The 23,721-nt window shown below is 45.5% G+C and overlaps 1 protein-coding gene across 1 annotated transcript in view; it reads right to left on the reverse strand.

The window, feature by feature from the left end:
* The window catches only part of LOC135698751 (alpha-1D adrenergic receptor-like), a 204,412-nt gene extending 190,144 nt beyond the window's left edge, over positions 1–14,268 (reverse strand). Inside the window, exon 1 of the mRNA XM_065218878.1 lies at positions 13,368–14,268. The gene's annotated coding sequence lies outside the window, so the exon portion shown is untranslated. The remainder of the gene's footprint in view (positions 1–13,367) is intronic.
* Between the last annotated feature and the right edge of the window lie 9,453 nt (positions 14,269–23,721).

The raw sequence follows: 23,721 nt of genomic DNA on the forward strand, positions 1-23,721 counted from the left end.
AGTTGTGATGCGGCAGTGGAAATCATCTCGACGTTGACATCCATCGCACCCAGTGTTTGACCGTACAGTGGAACATTACTAGCTGCTAGGGTAACGTGTTCGTCAGTTAATCTCTCATTCGTGAAAACACTGGCGAACTTCTCAGAAAACAAGCGACAGATCTGCTGAGGAGTGGATGCAACTGCTCCATTCAACACCATTGAAGAAGGTAGGCCGGATTCCTTGCGCTGCTCATTTACGTAATTCCAGAATGACTTCGGGTGCGACTTGAGTTTCCTCTGAATCCCTCGTTGATATCGCGAATAGCATCGACGGCTAACTCGCTTGAACTCATAATTGAGCCTAACGTAGTGACGTTTAAGCGAAAGCGTACGATACTTAGTGAATTTTCTTAATGCGGCTCTCTTGGTCGACTTCAACCTACGCAGTTCACTCGTCTGCCAGGGAGGATGAGAAATTTTACGGTGAACTCTTTTCGGAACGTGCCTGTCAATGACATAAGCCAAGACATGTGAAAATGTTTGCGCAGCGGTTTCAACATTATCAGGATCTAGGATGCTCTCCCAATCTATACTAGATAGCACGTTGACGATACTACGGTGATCGGCTTTCCGGAAATCGTATGACACGGTCGTGGAAATGTCGTCAAAGACCCGATCGTGATTGTCAGCAACAGTGACAACCAAGGGAGGGTGATGATGTACTTGTTTTACTAGTGGAGAAGGTGCCGTGGAGATGAAAGGAGCGGTGTCCTGAACGCTAACGAAGCAGAGGTCCAAGCTACGGTTGTTTTCGTTGACTACGTGGTTTATTTGAGATAGTGTTGCTGTACTATAGCAGTCGAGAAGGCTAAATGATCCTGTATGAAATACAGAGTGTACAGGGTCTGGGTAGAGAAAGCCGCTGTAAGATGGTTTCCAGGAAACACCGGGTAGATTGAAGTCGCCCAGAACGATTATCTCATCAGTTGGTGTCGCACTCTCCATTATGGTGAAAACGGACCGGCAATGGGTATCGATAAGTTCGTTGTCACGAACCCGGTCAGGTGCAATATACACCGCACATAGGTACAGTGTGCGATCACTCAGTTCTACGGCCACCCAAACTTGTTCCACACAGTTCCACAAGACGTTTTCAGTAGCTCTCGCCTTTAACCCGGAACGAACTGCCACGAGAACACCACCTCCAGTAGATTTCCGACTGTTTTTCGGATTTCTGTCACAGCGGAAAACCTCGTATTCGGATCCGAACACCTGGATGGAAAGCGTTCGAGAATCGAGCCAAGTCTCGACAAAAACGATGACATCGTAGCACCGGTCCGATACAGCTAGGTGGTAGTCAAGAACACCAGAATTCATTCCGCCTACGTTTTGGTAGTAGAAAATGACGTCGTGTTTACTACGGTCGGTGGTCGCACGAGGTAAGGCGTTTTCCCTGGAAGTCATGGAAATATCAGGTGGCGAATGGACATGAACAATCTCAAGTGGATACTCGCCGTAGTGAGTAGGTTGGAAGACCCCCTCTCCACATCCAACCACAGGCCCGGAACGACTATGAAGATCGGAGGCTGCAGATGGCAGGACTGGGTCAGAGGGATTGGGGGCTTTCACAATGCTTTCTACAGCGCGTCCCAGGTTCCAATTAACAGGAGTAGAAGGATTTCCTCGATCGGTGACATCCAGAGTGCTGAAATTCGACTCGGCATCAGGCAGTGAATGTTCAGAATAATATTTGTACTTGCCTGACATAGCAAGTTGGAAGACCCCCGATCCACATCTAAGCTCAGGGCCGGGACGACATTGATGTACGCTGGCAGGAATCGGCACGACTGAGTCAGAGGAACCGAGGACTTCCCAAGTGCTTTCTACGGTGCGTCCCGGTTGAAAATACTCATCGTTCGTTCCTGCGATGCGTCTATTTGTCCGAAGTGCAGCAGCAACAGGATTCACTTCATCATGGCCCGGACAGCTAATGATAACCTGGGTGCGGGAAAACTCGTCACGCAACGAAAAGCTCGAATCAAAACAGTACTTGCCTGTGCAAGCATGGTGGAAGACTCCCTTTCCACCACCAACCACAGCACCGAGACGGCTGTGATGAACGGAGGCTGCGATATGCCGGACTGGGTTGGGGCGATTGGGAGCTTCCATCAGGCTTTCTACGGTGCGTCTCGGTTGAATTTCTGGAAGTATAAGCTGTCACTCCATAGGGGCAGCATTCGTCAATTGGGTGATTTTCAAGCTTCGTGAATCTTCGAACTCACGGAACTGGATACTCTCAGGCCAAGAGTCGCAAGAAAGTGCCAGGTCACGCAGTTCTTTCTTGACGCCAATTTTGAACGATACGAAGTTCAGCGTTGTTGGATCTCTACCTTTGGGTACCAGTTTGGCCACCATTGGTGTTTCACTAGGGTCCAGTGCCAGACAGTCACGAACGAGTGACGCAATATCTTCGTTCGTGGTACTGGGGTGAAACGCCGATAAATATACCCACACCTTATCCGCATTTTGGTTAACTGTTTTAATCGACTCACTGGGTGGTTTCGTGCCGCTGAGAATCGGTTTATCGTTCGAGTTAATCGAGGTCCGACGACGCTTTGGGGTGTTACGATTAGAGTTGAGACGATCCGATCTAGGCTAAGACAATGTCGATGTCGAAGCGGATGGTAGTTTCGAGTCTACTTTGGCCGCTAGGGCGGCCACTGCCGAATTCAATTTATCAATGTCCACCTTCATCGAATCGACGGCTTCCGGTATTAAAGAGCTCTGCGCGCTGTCCCGGCTGACGATGTTGCGGAAATGACCGTTAGTGAAAAGCTCGGAACAGTGATCACACATCCAGAACACGTTTTTCTCGTACAGTCCCAGCTGGTCAAGAAGCTCCAGTTCAACCTTGGCGCAAATGATGTGAAAAGTATCACCGCAGAATCCACGACAAAAAATGCGTTCCTTTTCGGAAACGGTCTTCTGGCACTTTTTACAAGCCATGGTCGAAAATTTCTGGCCGATGGTGTAAGTACTACAGCTATGCAAATGCGCCGAAGGGTAGGCAAAGGAAAGCTCGAAGTACACTGGGTTCAGCTATTGCCAGAATTATTTCAAATTGGCGCGTCGCAAAGCACTTGAAGATTGCGCTATTCACCAGCAGATGGCGCTTCAGACGAAAAACGTGACGGTAGTATAGCAGTACAATTAAAACAAAACACCACGAATGACCAAAACACTTTTCAGAAATAATACCACTCAAGCACAAAAAAACTAGTTTCACACGCACAACATGCTATATTCTCATTCATCGAAAAGAAAAAAAAAATCAGAGAGGCACCCCCAGGCCCCCTCCAGATAAATTTCCTTGCTACGCCAATGCTAGTGCTCCAGTTTTTGTCCCTCAAATAGGATGTTTCAATCTGTAACAAGTATGTTACTTCTGATAGGCCACCCACCAGATAGATTTATACCTCTAAAATATGAACCTGTGCAAACAATGGTAAATATTGATGAAGGTTTAGAGGTCGCATAAATGGTTTAAAGTGTGTATTGGGATTTCTATGGTAGAATTTTAAATTTCATTTATATTGTTCTACCCTCTACCGTTACCGAAAACCAATGTCGGGACCAAAGACATCACTGGGTTCCGTCCCATTGCACTGACCTGCTGCATGGCGAAAGTCCTGTAGCGGATGGTCAACAGGAGGCTGAAGCAATATCTTGAGGCTAACGGGCGGCTTGACCATCAGCAGCACGCCTTCAGGCAAGGGTATGGCACCTCCACCTACTTCGCCACTCTTGGGGAAGTCCTGAAGGAGGCAAAGGACCAAGGTCATCACGCGGAGATCGTCTCGCTGGACATCTCCAAAGCGTTCAACCGAACATGGACATTGGACACCAGCTGTATTGAAGAAGCTTGCTGATTGGGGCCTGAAAGGGCACATCCTTTACCTCGTCCGGAACTTTCTGACCGACCGATCTTTTCGGGTTTCCGTTGGAAACGTGCAACCCGGAAGTTCCAGTGAGGAAACCGGAGTGCGACAGGGTTCGGTTATCGCAGTCACCCTCTTCCTGGTGGCCATGAATGGGGTCTTTGACCAACTACCCAAGAACGGATGGCGTCCTCATTGTAACGGTGGGTCCCACCCTGCAGAGGACGAAACTGAGAGCGCAAGCGGCAGTTTCCTCGGTGGTCAGATGGGCTGACTTTGTTGGTTTCCAGCTTTCCGTCGGCAAGAACGTGCGCTGCCATATATGTACCACCAGGCATCGCAACAACGGACAGCCCATCATGATTAAAAAACAAACAATACCGACCAAAAACACCATGAGGGTCGTGGGAGTGCTTCTCGATCGGAATTTATCCTTTGAGCCGCTCTTCCAACAAGTAAAGAAGGACTGTCACAGTTGGTCCAATCTGATTAAGACCATCTCCCGCCCCCACCGATCCAACAGTCGTGAAATCCGCTTCCGCGTAGCTAGAGCCATCATCGATAGTCGCCTACTGTATGGTGTAGAGATTACATGCCTTGCCGCCGAGAAAGCCGTCCAGATTCTGGAACCGGTGTACAACGGCTACGTTCGAACAGTCTCCGGTTTCTTGCCCTCTACCCCGGCCGACGCAGCATGCGTTGAAGCCGGTATCCTACCTTTTCGGCTCGTTTTCACCGCAGCTACTGCTACCAAAGCCGCTGCCTTTCTCACTAAAACGTCGGGAAACAACAGGATCGTTCTCCTCGACGAGGCGAACCGACTCCTCCGCAATGTAATGTAATGTACCGCTCCAAGATGTCAAAAAGTGGATCAAGCGGACGATTCGGAGAGCCTGGGACACCGAGTGGAGGAACAAAAGGACACACCACCTTCGGAAGATCAAGGCGACCACCGGAACCTGGAAGGATCGACCAAACCTACGAGAACAGCGAGTGGTGTCAAGGCTGCGCATTGGGCACAGCAAAGACTCCCACAACTTCGGAGGAACACCGTTCCGGAGGACCCGCGAAATCTGCGGAGTGCCAGCCACCGTGGAGCACATCCTCGTGAACTGCGCGGAGTTGGAAGACCTTCGGGCTGCCTTTGGCTTGGAGTCAATCAGCATTCGGAACCTGTTGGGCGACGAGTCCCCGGCAGCAGCCGCCCTCATCACCTTCCTAAAGGAGACGAACCTTTACCACAATATCTGAGTGTTCCTTGTTTGTACTTCTGTTTTGTTGGCCCTTTTGGCAGTTTTCTACACCTTTTCATTGTAGCAAGATAAATGTACCACAGCCTAGATTGGGGGTCTCCTTCTGATAACCCAATTTTTTTCTCCTTTATTCAATCTTAAGAGATGAACTATCCATAAGGCTAAAAATCTCTATAATTAAGAAAAAAAAAACTTAGATTTAGGTGTCCACATTCGTTTTGAATATCTATGATAATCGATTTTTTATCATGCTCACCCAACGATAAAACACTGACCGATCAGCTTTAAACGCATATTTCAATTCGAATATAAATAAGGTCTAAAGTAACATTGACAGCTTATCATAATAAAGAAGATGAAGTAAAAAAAAAATCAATTTCTAGACCAGACCGGGAATCAAACCCAGTCGCCTCCAGTATGGTCTTGCTATATAGCTTAGCCTTTACCAACTGAGGTTACGGAGGCACTTGTTACCAGCAGGTGGATTCATCGGGGTGGAATTAAAGTGTCAACTACCAGACGAGTACTATCCAGATGATCAACTTTGCGGAAAGAGGAACTTTCGATCGTCTATTGCAGTGCAGTTAGCATTTTTAAAACATGTTTGCACTGTGGTACCAACTAGTAGCTAATTCCGAAACAAAATGTTAACAGGCGTGTCCAGCCTTCAAACTTTGATGAAGACTGAAACAATTTATCGATGTTTTTGGTGGGACATTTTCTTTAAATTTGCTACATCCGATGAACCATTCATCATTACATTACAAGTACATTAAGGTGATTCGCTGTGACATTTTTATTCTCGGAACCACATCGAAACATTAAGTGCACAAATATAAGCTCCTACGCCATGTGCTACATTCAAATTCTTACTTCATATTTGCTGCACTGCACTGATTTCTGAGATTTGTGCAATGAAAATTCGTAGTGGAAGTACATACATGTATAGCCTACGTAGTGGCCATTTTTGGACTCTACAAGGAATCATCTTAAGGGAGGGGGGGATTGATTTTCTCTATTTTTTTTCTTGACTTCTCTTAGCTCAGTCGGTAATGGCGCAGCTACAAAGCAATACCATGCTGGATGATGAAGACGATGATGCAGCAGTTCACGGAAACCAGGCAGCTGATTGATACAGTGCGGATCGAAATCAAAGATGTCACCAACAAAATTGATTCCGTTAAAACCGAGTTGAAGGATGACACCTCAAATCGGTCAACGACGAATGTGCAGCGAAATTTCAACATCACGACGCCGCCTTAGACTCGCTGAATGAGATAGTGGACAGTGTGTCCCAGAACATCGGGGCCCTACAAAACCGGAACGAGCTCATCATAAGCGGCATCCCTTTCCGTATTGGTGAAAAGCTGAACTCAACGCTCAAGGCAATCGGAAGGCACCTATCCGTGAAGGACACGACCACCTCGATGGCAGAAACCAGACGGATGAAATCCAGCAGCAACTCGGACAATGACGGCCTTATCGTTGTGGAGTTTGCACTGAAGACAACGCGAGACGAGTCGGATTGGATTCTGACCGCCGGGTGTACATCAACGAAAGCCTGACCAGCGAAGCGCGGAAATTGTACAGCAAGCAAGGAGTCGTCCATGTGAAGCCTGCAGCTGGTGGACCTACAATCGTGATACAGGCTGGAGATGAGCTATGTTTTTCGTTCACTTTTGAAGTTATGTCTATGTAGTAGTGTTTCAATTTATGTAGGGGGAGGTAGCTCATCGATTCTTCCGGTTCGCCTCCTAGCATCGTGCTATAAGGTACCAGGCGATAACCAGGGTAGTTGATCGATAGCTCGATGACGTCATTTCGTTGGCGTCTGCAATGGGAAATTCTCATAGCAGGCGTTGACGATGGGACGTTGTCGAGTTGTTGAATAGCAACTATCGTGGTAACTCACCGATTACCTGTTGATCTGCCAAATTTGGAAAGTCGTCTGCATTGAATTGTCTCATATAATAATATTCCGCCCACTATATCACAAGAAATTGCGAGTAGCTGAGTGGAATGGAGATAAGTTAAGCATTGGGTACAGGACCAAGTCTCCCCTGGGTGGTGCCAAAAGATGAGCGCAATAGAATCATCAAGTTGCCATAAGGCACGGAATGAGACTATTGCATGGCTGGGTAGTCAAAGTCTTCCATTCGTTAGTCATTTCAGGTGGATTAGAACAGGTTTAGGATTAGGGTGGGCGTTGGCCAGATTTGGATTTTTCAGATATAATTTTAAATAGGACCTAGATTATTTAATACACTAGTAACCTCAACTTCTCTCACAATGTTTCATTGTGACTAATCAACACTCAATGGGTAAAATATCAAATTTGCGGTAAATTTAAAAAAAAGGTAACTTGGCGTTTAGAGCGCACTGCCCACTGGACGATTCTGAAGCCTGACCAAGTGAGTGGGTTACGGATTTATTTGATTGTACGTCATTTCCAAGTTATATATATATAGATACATTCATACCATTGGCATTTTGTATTTGAGATAAGACAGAGACAGGATGCGGAGGGCCTGCTTAGGGGGAGCGTAACCCATGTTATGGCTTCCATTTATTAAATAGTTCAGATAGGCTGGAAATGATAGGTTCATGGTGAGAAAATGTACCATATGGTGCCCGTTCACTGATCAAAATTAGATTCAAATCGTCAGGCCCTGCCCTGGAATAAGGGGATTGACGATGATTTGTCAAGTTTCATCTTGCATTTGCATATAATTGTAAGTTTAGGTTTGCTTTTCTAATTGTAAGATAGATAGTTTGCCTCAATTGAAACATTGAGTTGTATAAACTTGACGAATCATACCTCTAAAATAGTAGTAGTTACAGTGCCGCATTATCTAACAACCACTGCCTACAACTAATGTTGGAGGGGTCAGCAGGGCTGATTACGGATCAAAACTAACATAACTCTAACACTGAAATGATCCCGAAACTAACGCTCATTAAATAGTTTTATTTATTTTCCTACTAATCTATCTACACACTTAGTTTTTTCTACCGAGCTCGGCTGTGCGGGTCTCGGCGGGGAGGGGGTTTTGCTGAGATCTCGGCGGGAGTGAAATTTGATTGCTGAGTCTCGGATAATGCCTTTTCTAATAATCTGCCTACGTTTCTTTTCTTTATCCCCTTTTTATTTTTCTGCTCTTCTCTTCTTTTGTTTTGTTTGTTTACATATAACTAATACTAATACCTCCTTGTTTTCTCTCTAATTTGGCTACTATGTCCCACAATCACGATGACAGATAAGCTACCGTACATGGTACACGCTCATATACACTCCCAAAATAGTATGCCGCAAGTAAGTATATCACAGAGGCAACTAAAGATCCAGAAACGCTGATAACGCTGAAGATAATGAGCTGTGGTGATTTATATGACTATATAGTATTATTTATTTATACTAACCTAAACACAACGTGGGGTGACCCAAATCCAAACGATCACTAACCAAAATAATAGACTTATCTTTTTTCAGCAGGTGTAATTTCGTTTAGTTCTGTTTCTCTCTTTTCAGCAAAACAACTACAAAAAAACCTCTATAACTCTTCTTCATTCTTTTAATCTCCTACTATCCCCTATAAATGTATCGGAAACTAGTGGGACTGTCTGTGCAAACAGAAACAGACCTGCTAGTGGAAGAAGGTCGTTATAACTCGCTTAACTCGTACTCGCACTCGCTTAACGGCAGATTGGTTTACAGTGGTCGACCAGGGTGTGTGCTGATAAATTACAAAATTACAATTACATCATTATTTCATACATCAGCTAGAATTGCGTTGATCGATGTTACATTTTTTTTTTGCTGTGCACTACACCAACCAGCAAAGTTCAACAATCCATCGTTGCTTATGCCTTTGTTGTCGTTTGGAACCAGTTTTGCGAGGTAGGCGACAATTGTGCGTATTTCTCGCGTAACTTTTGAAAAGGGCCTATTTATAGCCTGAACAATACGTAAAGAGCAAATTGAAACATTGAACGTCGCGTGAAAGTGGAACTTAATGAAGGCCTAAGTACTTTTTCATAGTTTTTAGTTTTCGGATTTGAGAGATCGTCGGTTACAGTGGCCTCCTTACTGAGCAGGAAAACGCGGTCTCAGGTCCTTACATATCAAAGAGATTTATGGTAAAATCGCTTGTGTATCGTGTATTTTGCGAAACTCGTTGTTGTCGTTAGTTCCGGGTTTGAATGGATACAAAAATTTGAGCAACGGTATTATGTGATATGAGGGGCTCGGTGGCCTTAGAGCAACCGTTTTTGCTTACTGAGCAGAACATCATGAGTCTAATCTCAGGCCCATCCACATTCAAGATTCGTCAATCGTTTTATTTGTTAATATGACTACATGGTAATAACAGCAACACGGTGATTAAAAAGGTGCTCGTCTGCCTAGTGGCAAACGTTTTTGCTTACTGAGCAGAAGACCGTGGGTTTAGTCCCAAGCTCCTTCGCGTTATATGATCGTTAGGACATCAATTCAGCTTATCGTTTACCAAAACGAACCCTGCTGCAAACCCAACCCTCTTATCCAACATCCCAGTGATTCCTCGTGGAAGTGCAGAGGTGTTCTCGGCTTCCATCAAAGCGAGTGTCATGTCAACACAATCCTTCCCCTTCCTTTCTTGACCTGTGTTCGGGCGCGGCCGGCGCTGGTATTGCCTAATTTAAGATCACCAGTTTTTACACATTGAGGATGATTGCTAGTCCCAAGCATTATCTATTGGTTCTCTGTGTAATTACAGCTGATCTGACAATAACAGAGTAGCAACCGTGGGCGGTCAATCAAGCTCAAGCTCAAGCTCAAGCTGTAGTAGTGTTTCAATTTATGTATTTTTGTGTTGACGATTGTGTGACAGAGATATTTGTTTTATTTTCCTACGTAAAAATGCAGCCCTCTAGAAATTGCTTCCCCCACTATACACATATCCACACCTCTAGGAACATTCCAGGAGCAGTGCTGAATGCTGTCCTTTTCGCTGGAAAGCTTAATATCTGCCACGGAAATGCCGTGGCAGTCTTTGCGCTCGTAATTCCAGTAAGCTCGATGAAGTTCTGAACGTCTTGTCGAACTCCAAGGTCGAGGTAGCGCGTTTCACCGACACATGGTTAACTTCGAAGAACAGTGATCGCAGCATCGACATCTCCGGCTACTCTGTTGTAAGGAACGACAGGGCGTGTAAGCGCGGCGGAGGAATCGCTGTTTACTACAAAGAACATCGTGCCTGCTCCAAGGTTTTCGGCACGGTACTTACAGCAGAATCGACGGAAAAAACTGAATGTTTGGCGTTAGAGTTTCGAGTGGACGGCAGCAAGATTCTGCTGATGACCATCTACAACTATCCCGATAACGACTGCTCATCTTTCTTGTGCGAGACTTTAATACTGACATGCTCCGCCCTAGCTACAGCCATTCGTTGTCATCCGTAAGTGAAGAACCGTCATTTTTCCATGGAGGTGGATGTTCACAACTTGATCTCTTCCTAGCAAATAGCAACGAAAAAGTTATGCGGTTCGGTCAGGTCAGTTTTCCTAGGTTGTCCCATCATGATCTTATCTTTGCGTCGGTAGATCTCGACATCTGACGGCCCTCCAGTCGATGCACTTATCGTGACTATGTGAATTTCGATCCGCATGCTCTGGAAAATGCTTTACTGTCTATTCCATGGAACCACTTTTACGAGATCGCAAACCCGAATGACTCTATGGAATTCTTCAATGAGCACATCAAAACTGTGCATGATTCGTGCATCCTTCTTGGAGCCAGTACCAATCGCCGGCGGCATAACCTGTGGTTCTCTGATAGTGTACGTCAGTCCCTGCTCGAACGAGCCTTGGCGTACAAGGACTGGTTGCTAGCTACAACGCAATCGAAGGACGTAAAGCGACAGCGGTATAAGGTGCTGGAGGAACCGTGCTAACATGAAAATTGTTCAAGCCAAACAGCAGTATATAGACCGTTTCTTGGACAGCAGAACTCCGTCGAAAACCCTTTGGAAACGGGTAAAGAGCCTTGGAGTCGGCAAGGATAAATCGTCACCTCCATGTGAGTTTGATCCGGACGAAGTGAATCAAACATTCGCAGCCAACTTTACAAACAGCACCAATCTGCGCCCAATCAGCATACTTTGCGCGTTGTCGAAGGTTTTTGAGAAGCTTCTCAAACAGCAAATTTCCTTTTACATCGAAGGTAACAACCTGCTGACTGACTGTCAGGCTGGTTTCCGTGGAGGCCGGAGTATCAAAACTACGGCTCTTTGAGTGCACGACGATTTAGGAGCCATCGTTGATAAAAAAAAAAGGTGCTGGTATACTGCTACTTCTGGACACCCCAAAGTTTTCGATACTATCCCTCATAGCGAACTATTAGCACAGCTGGAAGTACAGTTCAACTTTTCCTTTGATGCTGTAAACTTGATGGAGTCATACCTTCTTGGAAGAAGACAGACGGTATTCTGTGGTGCCGTCCGGCGTACCTCAAGGCTCAGTCCTTGGTCCTCTACTTTTCTGCTGCCATATTAACGAGCTACCGACGGTGCTGCAGTTCTGTTCTATTCAGATTTTTGCCGATGATGTGGAACTTTACGTCAGCCGGCTCGGTCCTTGTGCTCGTGAGTTGGTCAGGATGGTGAATGCAGATCTCGAACGAGTTGCAGATTGGTCGCGGCGAAACGACCTTCACGTGAATCCAGCAAAGAGTAAGGCGATGTTCATCACAAGTCGGCGTCGCAGAGCCAGCGGCTTTGTTCCACCCGTACCGGGAATTGTGATGGACGGTCAGAGCATCGGATGGTCGGAAAGTGCGAGCAACCTAGGGTTCATCTTCCAAAGTGATCTGCAGTGGGATGGCCTGATAACGCAACAGTGTGGAAAGATCTATGCTTGTCTTCGCTCGCTATACTGCTGTGCCTCCACCGTGCCGACTGAGACCAGATTGAAACTATTCAAATCCTTGATCCTACCACATTTCTCGTTCGGCGATGTTCTACATATCCGTCCTAGTGCAAGCTGCTTCGACCGATTACGTGTGGCGCTAAACTGCTGTGTGAGATATGTCTATGGATTGAGCCGCTACGACCATGTGAGTCACCTGCAACAGAACCTCATTGGATGTTCGCTACAAAAGTTCTAGGCATATCGCTCCTGCAATTTCCTGAGAAAACTGCTATCAACACAGTCCCCAGCTATACTTCATGGCATACTCATCCTAGCTCGAGGTCGTCACTTGCAGAACCTAGTAATGCCAGCTAACAACACCGCAGGTTACGCCAGTTCACTGTTCGTTCGAGGTGTGGTAAACTACAACTCGTTACCACCCGCAGTAAAGTGCTCTTCGTCGGAAGCAATTTTCGAGAGTGGCTGCATCAATTTTTGGTCCCAAATGAATTAGAGAGTTTTATAAATTGAATAGGCTAGGTAGTAATGAGTAATTTAATTAGTAATATTTTTGATATTTGTATCCATTGCTAAACCGGAGATAGTAATTTTAAAAGATATGTATCTTACGCTACTGGACAATGAACAAACAAACAAACAAACTTGTACTCATTGAACGACGTGACTGGTCATGTAACTTTTTTTTTTTTGACCCGACTGCTGAAAGGTTTAAACATATTCCACTGTGTTTTACAATCAACAAAACTGCCCAATGCCCCAAGGATTTTCTTCTTCCAAAAAATAATTGAACCGCACCTCAACATAGATTGCGTCCTCCAGAATGAACGAAAACCAACAAAAGGAAGATTGGTAGTAATTACACTCGTTGTATAGTTTTTGTTTCGCGCTGTTGTACTGACCTGTAATAATGAAAGTGTGCGACTACAGTCTGTTTTACCAGGGAAGAAAAATAGCGAATATTGTTCAACGTTTAATTGAGTGGGGATTACAATAATTGGAAAGTGTAATGTTTGCCAGTGAACCATAGTCAAAATACTGGCTACTGAAAAAAGAAACATACTGCTTCGCGAGTTTTCCAATCAAGAGCATTGTAAAGTTTTCCAATGGGATCAATGTTGCTTCTTAATTTATTTTAATATTTATTTGACCATGACAAAAATGACGGAAATCTGCCTTAGCATTAGACGACAGTTGATTCGTTCCGATATCCATACCTCAGACGCTAATTTCTATAGTAAACAGCCAAGTTGGTGCAAATGAATCCATATTTTATTGCTACTTAAACATACCTATCTTAACTGGAGACCACTATTCAAGCGGGTTCATAGCTTTCCATCCATTAGGAATACGTAGCAGTTTATGACTTTTGTTCAGCCGAGCGAATCTCCGACGGTTATTCCAGTTTTATTGACGAAAATAAAACAGCGCACACTATTTCTCTCTTTCTCTCCTTCTTCAGTAGATCACTTCACTATACAGGTGTCATATTCCACCAACATCTCAATCACCAATCGACATTTCCATTCCATCAACAATCGTCAACGAGCTTCAGCCAATTGGAACCACACCGACTGTATTGCCTTCTTCCGTATTTTGCTTCACTTGTTGTTATTGTGTTTATTTGTTTTTTTATTTCGCTTTCGCTATTGTTGATACTAGAATTCCTCATAAACCAAGAATCACCAAATTACGGTCTAAAGTTGAACACAAGCGCCCACTCCCCACGCACAAACACCACATCCAGCACCGTCGTCGTACTCCCTTGTTTGTTTATCAAAGTAATTCCGTACCGCATCTCTGATCGAACTGATGGCCGTCTCCGCAGCACCGTTCACACCTTTATTGATGCCGAGTGCGGGGTCTTCTCCCGCTGGAATTTGATTTCTTACACATGTGCCAGACGACGTCACCAAAGAACCCAAGTAAAATTGCAAAGTTTATCACGACTTTAAAGCATTCTTCGAGTCCACATCATGGTCTACAAGAAAATTGTTACTTGGCAACTAATCACACCACACGTTCATTCGAATCGAATTGCACTATGACCCCCGGAAACAGCATGCAGCTTCAAACAGGTCACTTCATCTTTCGCCACCCCGCGGCAATAAAAATGAATTATATCATTCGAATCCGTTCCGCGACCGCCTGACCGCTTCCCATAAAGAACCACCACGCACACACACACACGGCGCTTCCAAAGTTCTCGCACTACTGGAGGGGCACACTACCAACCCGGCTGAAGGTTCGAAATGAACTGTCCTCAGCGTTTCCTTCCGACCACTTTGTATGTTTACCAACGGCTGCTGAGCTGAGGCTGATGTGCGGTGGTGATCTCGGTTCACACTGAACTGCTCCGTCGCGACGAGCTATTATCAGCAATCTCACAGTCACAGCTGATGGGCGGTGTGTTATGCTGGCAGTTTCATCCACACAGGTTCCTCGGCGAAGCTGTGGAGGACCGTTTTTGGCGGGATTTCCTGCGCACGCGTCCTGCCGGTTGGCGGTGGAAACGGGCCATGCTGCTGGTCGGCAACACGGTACGACATCGGTCGGTAGCTATCCGGTGCCGAAGATGCGTGGCTGATTGGCCAGTGGCGTAGCAGGTGGGTACGGTTTCCCGATTCGGCTCAGGATTTTTTTTAGATTTCGTCATTGACGACTGAATGTCTCACTCACTTCTGATGTTATAGCTTGTGGCGTGCTAACTTGTTCTCCGGCTATATGAGCAGACGGCTTAAGCTCCATCTCCTTAGAGGACCATCCACCGAGTCTAATGTGCCGGTCAAGAAACCCAATCTCAGGGCGGGTTTGTGTAAAATGAGTCCAAATAGCGGTTTGGAGAAGGATTTAGGAAACTCAAACGGAACACACGAATGAGATTTCTCAAATATAGAGGTCACTCTTAGCGATTTCCAAAAATAATCGGTGCTAACGGTCGTTCTACCTACCCACGAAAACACCTTCACCTTGAGGAGAATGCCCAACAAGCTTCAGCTTTATAAGCCATCTTTGCACGAGGAAGGAAGTTGTGACACTCGGCAACTTGGCACAGTACTCGCTGATCTTTTGAATGTCACTAGCCAATCCGACACTGTAGTTATCATTCTCTAGAAGGGGTCGGTCGATTTCAAGAATTGTTAAAGCATGCAGATGATCAATATCCTGTGGTTTCATGTTTTGACAACATCTAAAATGGAAACATATTCTTTATCAATACGTACCGTTTGGGATTGTAGTTCTTCAACCTTTCATTTTCGTTTTCTCCAAAATTAGATCCTGTTACGAATTCCGTTGGATCGTGATGTTTGTACCGGATCGTTCTTCATTTTGAATCCTTGAATTTTCAGCAGCTTCCGAATGACGGTAGTTCACTCAATGGTGGTGGAAGCTGCCAATTCCTTATAATTTATTGCTTCCAACAGACAAAATAAACAATATTTCGGTTCCTCATTCACAAGTAAAAGCTATTTTCACTTGATCCACCATGACAAGTTTTTCGGTTTTAGTTTCTAAAACCACCGGCTTGCTGGGATTAGAATACAAATTGCTATAAAAGTTTGTAGAGCAAAACAAAAAGAACAACGAGTACCGTGTTATTATTCATTTCGGTGACATTAGGTCACACACACAGTCACTGTTTATGAGCAGTCTCACTAACACTTGTGCTTCAAAGTTCCACCTTTGATTGACAGAGGCGCTGTTATCAATGACGTTTGACATATTTATGGGAGAAGGGAACAGTTGCCAGTCTTCTTGATATGTAGTCTTCGCTTATATGCAAATATTAACCATCTTTTAATTTGTAGCTGCAAAACAAAGCTAATAAAGTAAATATATTACTCATTTGATGGCTTCTACACAACCAACAAATAACATAAACATCAAAAGAGCTTTTTTAACAACTAAACAACCTATACTCAGATAATAAACTGTTTTAGCGCTACTTTGGAAGCATTTTTTTAAAGTCATCTAGGTTAATTTTTAGACTTTTACAGTTTTACAGTTTTTACTTCGCTTCTTTTTAGAAGAGCACGTATATTTGTTTACGTCAGATGCTGCATCCGCTACCATACCAAAGATCAGTAGCCTACCAGGACGAAAAGCCCTCCGTTGGTGGAGCGAAGACACCAAAAAAGCCGTTAAAGCCCGCCGGAAAGCTCTACGGAAACTCAGGCGAACCCCGAGAGATGACTCAAACAGGGAAGAGCTACTAACCCGGTACCGTGCACTGCATATTCAATGCAGTTTCCTTGAAAGCATCAACGCCTCACAGTCCTCGGCCGATCATTGGAGAAGGGTTAATTCTCTCAGCGGTAAACGGCATTCGACGCCATTATATGTACAAGTTAGCGGAGTTACCGTCTCCGAACCGGCAGCCATCGCCGAAGAACTCGGAGGGTATTTCGGCCATCTCCGGTAACGATAGCCACTTTCAGCGGTTGGCAAAGCCTACCCGTACATCAGTCGCTGAGTTCAGCATCCCGCCCGACACGAACAACTTCGAGATCAACGAGTCTTTCTCCTGGGAGGAACTCCAGCACGCACTAGGTCGCAGGAAGCTGCTCTTGAGGGCAAGTGTTGCATTTTGGACATCTTTCTATTTGGACATTTTCTTATCACCATTTGTGGCACCATTTGGCCACATCAAACTTCACTATTTGTGGCACCATTTGGCCACATTAAACTTCACTTCTTTTTCACTGAGTTCTCCTTTTTAGGGGTTTGTCATCATCCATTGATATCATACACTCAGTTTTGACTTTTGTCAAGACTCTCTCTAGACTGGCTCTAGACTGTGTCTAGACTGTGTCTATACTGTCTAAATTTCTTTATTCCAAACGGTTTTTATGTTTACAATGTGTTGTTCAAATAATCTAGTACTTCACCATTCTAAAGAATGGAGAGGGATATGTATCGGAGAGAGTAATCGGTCTCGATCCTAATTGGTTGTTATTTTGCATCTTTCTTTCGTGCGCTCGGAGGGCTTAAGCTCATGCGCGCGAAAGGGAGAATTGTATTGTCGCGTGGGTGAGTTTTCTATTCCGTGGGAATGTTTGTCGTCGGTCGCGTGCTTCGAGTGGATGTCAGCGTTTACGTTTTCGTTCTTTGTCAACCGTTCTGGTTTTTTCATGTGTGGTGGGAATATGATAGGTATGCAGTTAGGATGGTCATAGTCACTTGTTCGTTCTGAGGCAATAAATTAACCTTTCGAAATCTCAAGTGTGAAATGATGATGGTTGTCTTTGGTGTTAGGAAATTGGTTCTGGAAAATGTTGTTTTACAGTGGGAATGGATTGTTGGGTACGTCTCGGATTGCAAACATGCATTTTGTGAATTTGGGTCGATCGGGTCTTAACGTTAATGTCTTTTGAAATTTATTGTCGTGGGATAGTTTTGTCTGGTCATGACTTGGTCGGTTTTGTGGGAACGTAATTTGCATCTCTAATTGAAATTGAAAAAGTTAAGGTTTGTACCTTACAGCATGCTTGAGATGCTCAACCAACTCTGGGTTTTGGATACCTACCCGACACTGTGAAAGGAGAGTCTCGTCGTGCCCATCCCGAAAGCAAACGAAAAGGACAGGTGCACATCTAAGTTTCGGCCTATCGTTCTCACATCCTGCATGGCCAAGGTTTATGTTCGAACGGATGGTGAACCGTCAACTCAAGATGTTCCTTGAGACCAACAGCTTGCTCGACCACCGATAACATGCCTTTCGACAAGGTTTCGGTACGTCCACTCGGTACTTTGCCACTTTGGGGGACGTCCTCAAGCAAGCTTACGACCAGGAACACCACGTTGCAATCATCTCATTGGACATCTCCAAGGCCTTCAACCGGACGTGGACGTTAGCCGTCCTGGAAAAACATACAAATTGAGGCTTGAAGGGGCATATTATGTATCTCATACGAAACTTCTTGACCGAACGGTCATTCCGTGTATTGGTGGGGAACATGCGGTCGAAAAGTTTCAGCGAGGAGACCGGTGTCCCTCAAGGCTCCGTTATCGCAGTCACGTTGTTGCTGGTGGCAATGAACGGGGTATTTGACCGGCTACCTGGGCGCATTTACATATTTGTTTACGCTGACGTTGACGGTCCCACACAGATCCGAACCCTACGGCAAGCGCAACCGGCAGTCTCTGCCGTCGTCAAATGGACCGACTCGATGGGTTTCCAGCTGTCCGCCAGGAAGAGCATCCGATGTCACGTATGTCCGTCTCATCACCGAGTCAATAGCACCCCAGTTACGATTCACGACTAAACCATTCCAATAAGGAAACTGATCGACCGAACGCTCTCATTCGACCAGCATTTCCAACAGGTCAAAAAGGACTGCCGCAGTAGACTCAACCTCGTTAAAACGATCTCTCAGCCTCACCGATCCTACAACCGCGATGTTCGGTTCCGGGTGACGCGAGCCATCATCGACAGTAGGTTGCTTTACGGGACGGAAATTACTTGTATCGCCTCTGAAAAGCTGGTTAGAACCCTAGCATCCGTCTGCATCATATCTGGTCTCCTTCCTTTCCGGTTCTGCTCTAGGCAAATATTGCCACAAAAGCCACCGCCAAGACCTCCGGAAACAATAGGATCTTCCTCCTCGACGAGGGGAACAGAGGCCTCCGCACGACCGCCGACATCGACCTCCCCCCAGTGGCCAAAGTCCATTGGCATGGAAAGAAAAGTTGGCACTCTTCACGAATCCAATTGGACAACTGCAGAGAAGTCGCTCTGCCTAACTTAACCTTCTCAAAAGAAGCCAAAATCTACCACTTGGTATAGCTGGAATTTCTATCGGCCGTCGGGACATCTCAGCTGAATGGATTTCCCCTATTGGACCCATGCCAGCTGAGCTCTGTTTTGTTCGGATTATTCGTTTGTAGCTGGTTTTAAATCATTTTGTTTTCTGTTGTTCCTCTGTTTTACTATTTTATATTTTTTTTAATTTTATCCGTATCAGTTGATACTATTGTATCACTTTTACTTTCATTTTCACTTTCACTAATTCACTAATCAATAATTCACTATTCACTTTCAATTGTTACCATCCTAAATGTCAACATTTTGCATTAAAATTTTGTGTGGAAACTATGTGTTCAGCAAACTTCCATTTGTATTGCGAACAGTAGCACCGATAACGATTGTGGGTGGCGAGTGAAGTCGGCTGCAATAATTGGAACGGAAATGTGGTAGCGAACGAGAGAGCTGAGTAGTGAATGTGACTATGAATGGATGGTGAAGAGAATAGAGAGATCGACAGTCGGTGTATAGTGACGCCTCTGGGCAGATGTTCGGTGGAGAAGTGGTCCTCACTGTTGAGTGTAGCCGAAATTAGGCCACCGCCATGAGGCCATCTTAATCAGGCCACCGCCATCATCAGGCCACCGCAATCATCAGGTCACCGCCATCATCAGGCCACCTCCATCATCAGGCCACCGCCATCATCAGGCCACCGCCATCATCAGGCCACCGCCATCATCAGGCCACCGCAATCATCAGGTCACCGCCATAATCAGGCCACCGCAATCATCAGGTCACCGTCATCATCAGGCCACCGCAATCATCAGGTCACCGTCATCATCAGGCCACCGCCATCATCAGGCCACCGCCATCATCAGGCCACCGCTATCATCAGGCCACCGCCATCATCAGGCCACCGCTATCTTCAGGCCACCGCCATCATCAGGCCACCGCCATCATCAGGCCACCGCCATCATCAGGCCACCACAATCATCAGACCACCGCCATCATCAGGCCACCGCCATCATCAGGCCACCGCTATCATCAGGCCACCGCTATCTTCAGGCCACCGCCATCATCAGGCCACCGCCATCAGGCCATCATCATCAGGCCACCGCCATCATCAGGCCACCGCCATTATCAGGCCACCGCCATCATCAGGCCACCGCAATCATCAGGTCACCGCCATCATCAGGCCACTCCCATCATCAGGCCACCGCCATCATCAGGCCACCGCCATCATCAGGCCACCGCCATCATCAGGCCACCGCAATCATCAGGTCACCGTCATCATCAGGCCACCGCAATCATCGGGTCACCGTCATCATCAGGCCACCGCCATCATCAGGCCACCGCCATCATCAGGCCACCGCCATCATCAGGCCACCGCCATCATCAGGCCACCGCCATAATCAGGCCACCGCAATCATCAGGTCACCGTCATCATCAGGCCACCGTCATCATCAGGTCACCGTCATCATCAGGCCACCGCCATCATCAGGCCAACGCCATCATCAGGCCACCGCCATAATCAGGTCACCGCCATCATCAGGCCACCGCTATCATCAGGCCACCGCTATCACCAGGCCACTGCCATCATCAGGCCACCGCCATCATCAGGCCACCGCCATCATCAGGCCACCGCCATCAGGCTATCATCATCAGGCCACCGCCATCATCAGGCCACCGCTATCATCAGGCCACCGCCATCACCAGGCCACTGCCATCATCAGGCCATCGCCATCATCAGGCCACCGCCATCATCAGGCAACCGCTCAATTCTATCTTATATTAATTCACTCACTCAATGCCATTTCAGACATTGAACGAGGGGGTTGGTAGCAATTTCTAAAAACCAAAATCGACAGCGTTACAAAAAGTGGTCAGGCTTATAACTCTGTCAATAGCGGATGGTTTTTAATTCTTATCAAGTCAATCGATTGGAAATTTCTCTTCAAATCTGCTACAAGGAACACTTTATCAATTTTCAATAGGTTACTATTGAAAATAACGCATATGTCCAACTGTTGCAATGGTAATCAAAATAATCACCGATTGCCAGCAAAAAGCGCTTTCCCTAACACAGATTTCAAAATCGAATTCCATCTGGTCTCGCCGGATGGTTCAATCGCCAATTGTGGTGGTGTCCGGTCGTTCGTTATCAGTAGCAGCAGCAACAGCAGCAGTGCATTCGGCTCATGGCGTTGAACATTGTTCTCTAGTACACAACGAAAGGCTGCCCACAAGCAGCGAGCTGCAGCCGACAAGAGCGTCCATTCGACGAAGAGGTGGGAAGAAACCGAACTGCTACTGATGCACTTTACCTTCCGCTATCCAATAAGACTCCTCCATCAGAACAGGTTCCACTTCCAGTGGTTTCATTGTATGGCAGTATCGTCAATATGGTCATCACTCACACACTCATCACGAAACGGTTGCTTTCCAAAATCGACGACGCATCTACCGAAAGAACTGCTGATGAAGAACAATGAGGATGACCACACAATGGTTGAACCGAATAAACTTTTGGATAATTGGTGTAATTTTTAGATTTAAGATTTATCATCTATATGATGATATGATCCTGTCGTTTCAAGCATTTAAACTTTGAACATGATTTGTTACGATTCAGTTTTATGCAAAATGCAGTTTGTCAGAGCTTGCTACTAACTATAGACATTTTTAATATAGACTGGCCAGTGGTGGCTGGTGCAGATGAATTTATTATTTCAGCGCTGCTAACGTTGAAAAGAAATCGCTTCTCACATCCTCAAAATTCAAAACTCTTCAATTTAAAAAGCATCCAATTAAGATATCACAAATTTTTAAAATTCCGAACTCTCCCAATTCGATACTCTTTATAAAAATATCTCCAAATCCCAAATTCTCCTCCACCTAAATTTCAGAATCCCTAACTTTGTAAAATTTCTGATTACAAATTCTCCAATCCGCGTCCAAACTTCCCAATCACCTCCTTCCAAACTTCATATTGATAAACATTTAATTCCGAATTCAAGCGCCCTCCTGCTACACCACCGTCAAAATGGGCAGTTAAAAGGGTTGCACATTCCACCTATAATTTCCTCCGCTCGTGGTCGTTTGGCGATTGTGTACTGTTCGGCAGGTGTGATGCCTCATGATCATGACAAGAGCGTAGTGTTTACCCAAAGCAACAACACCACCACCACCAATGACGACGCCATCGACCAGCACACGAACGCGTACCTTTTCAGTGATCTCATACGAAATGTAAATGTAAACAATTTGTTTTAAGAGGCTGCTGCAATTGCAGCTTCTACACGACACGCTGTCGTACGTAAATATGAATCGATTCCACCTTCTTGGGATTGCAGCGATGAATGGAGGAATGCTGCTCACCGTCCTGCCTAGTCTTGTCGTCAATTGGTGACCCGTTGAGTGAATTGGAGGAGTTTGATTGGATTTGAATGCTCGAGCGCAGTCGTTCGAACATTGTGGGCAATTTGTAGAGGAGTTGCTCGGTTTGTGCTTGGAATACTACAATTTGTCTAATGGATAATGCTTGTCAGTTATTAATGACTACCAAGGCCTATTTTTAAAAATCGTTCGGTGACATGTTTTCCCACGAGGAAAATGATTATTGGGACTAATTATGTAACGTATCAAAAATGTAGCATTTTCAATCCCACCGTGTGTTACTGTTGACGTCTGTATGCAGCACACTAACTTGATAGGTATGGTATTGGGGTATCATCAAAGCTAAACTGACGAAGAATGGAAAAAAAATGGCTAAGGATGCTATTTCAATGGCCAGATACTGGGAAAAAGCAGCCGATGAGATTGACCTGCAGCTTGTATTGAAATTGATGACACGTATCAAGCCCAAAGATCGAATGAGGCTGTTGCGTAGTATTCTTAAAACGCTTCTTTGGTGGGGCATTGGAGCTACTACATGGGAGGGGTTATCGTATAGCCTTTCGGTACACCGTTCTTACTATCATCTCTCTACAATTAACGTGACAATAATTTCTGGTGAGCCGAACCGCCACAAATTCATCCCGAACCGGAGAACGCTGCCTTCTCAGTCAACCACAAAAATGATGATGAAATTTTCTTCAAATCAAGCACAGTAATCAACGGTGAATTCATCAGAACCACGACTTCCAGCTCCAGCAAATTATTAAATTATGTTTGTACCGTACCGACGAGCTTCGGACAGAGAGCACAACCACTGCGCTGCGGTGGCGTACTGACCAACCTCAGCAATGTTCAAATTGTGCCTGGGTGCGTCCAACCAAACAAATGGGACAGTGGATCGTGTTTGAATTTGAATAAATTTCTGTTTCTGGAATTTCTGTTGTTAAGATGTTTTGTGGTTAAGATGAGTGGGTGGGTGATTTTTTAGCTATTTTTGGAAGACCATTCTTATATTGCATTCAGCAGTCGGTTGCTTTGAACTTGTTGGTGACCTTATTGCACAAGTTGATTTGATTTGATGGAGGGCACTCGATGGAACGAATAACTGGACAATGACGATGGGGTGCCCTACCCTTGGCTGGTTTTTGCACTTTGTTACTGGTGGGCGGGCTTAATTTCATGCTTTATAGTGGAATGTTGGAGACGGTAGGTTTGTGGCCGGCGTTGCTGGCTAATGCAGCGATAGAATGGTGCCATGGGCAGGCAATGGGGATTACTAAGCTTCCCCTCTCGGATGAACCACTGCACGAGAAAACCAGAGAGCTAGTCTAGCAGTGATAGTATCACACTTGTTACTCCTAATATTATCAAAATTATAAAATTGAAACGTTTTGCGCCCCTGATAAACACGTTCTGGAAAATGTTTAAAAAGGATATATTTGAAATGACTTGCACCCCTGGTAAGCATGTTTAAAATGATTAAAATCTTTTATTTCAAGAGGATA

This window comes from Ochlerotatus camptorhynchus, unplaced genomic scaffold, assembly GCF_037179485.1.
Source record: "Ochlerotatus camptorhynchus isolate MF236.1 unplaced genomic scaffold, CSIRO-AGI_Acam_v1.1 ptg000094l, whole genome shotgun sequence".
Classification (NCBI taxonomy): domain Eukaryota; kingdom Metazoa; phylum Arthropoda; class Insecta; order Diptera; family Culicidae; genus Ochlerotatus; species Ochlerotatus camptorhynchus.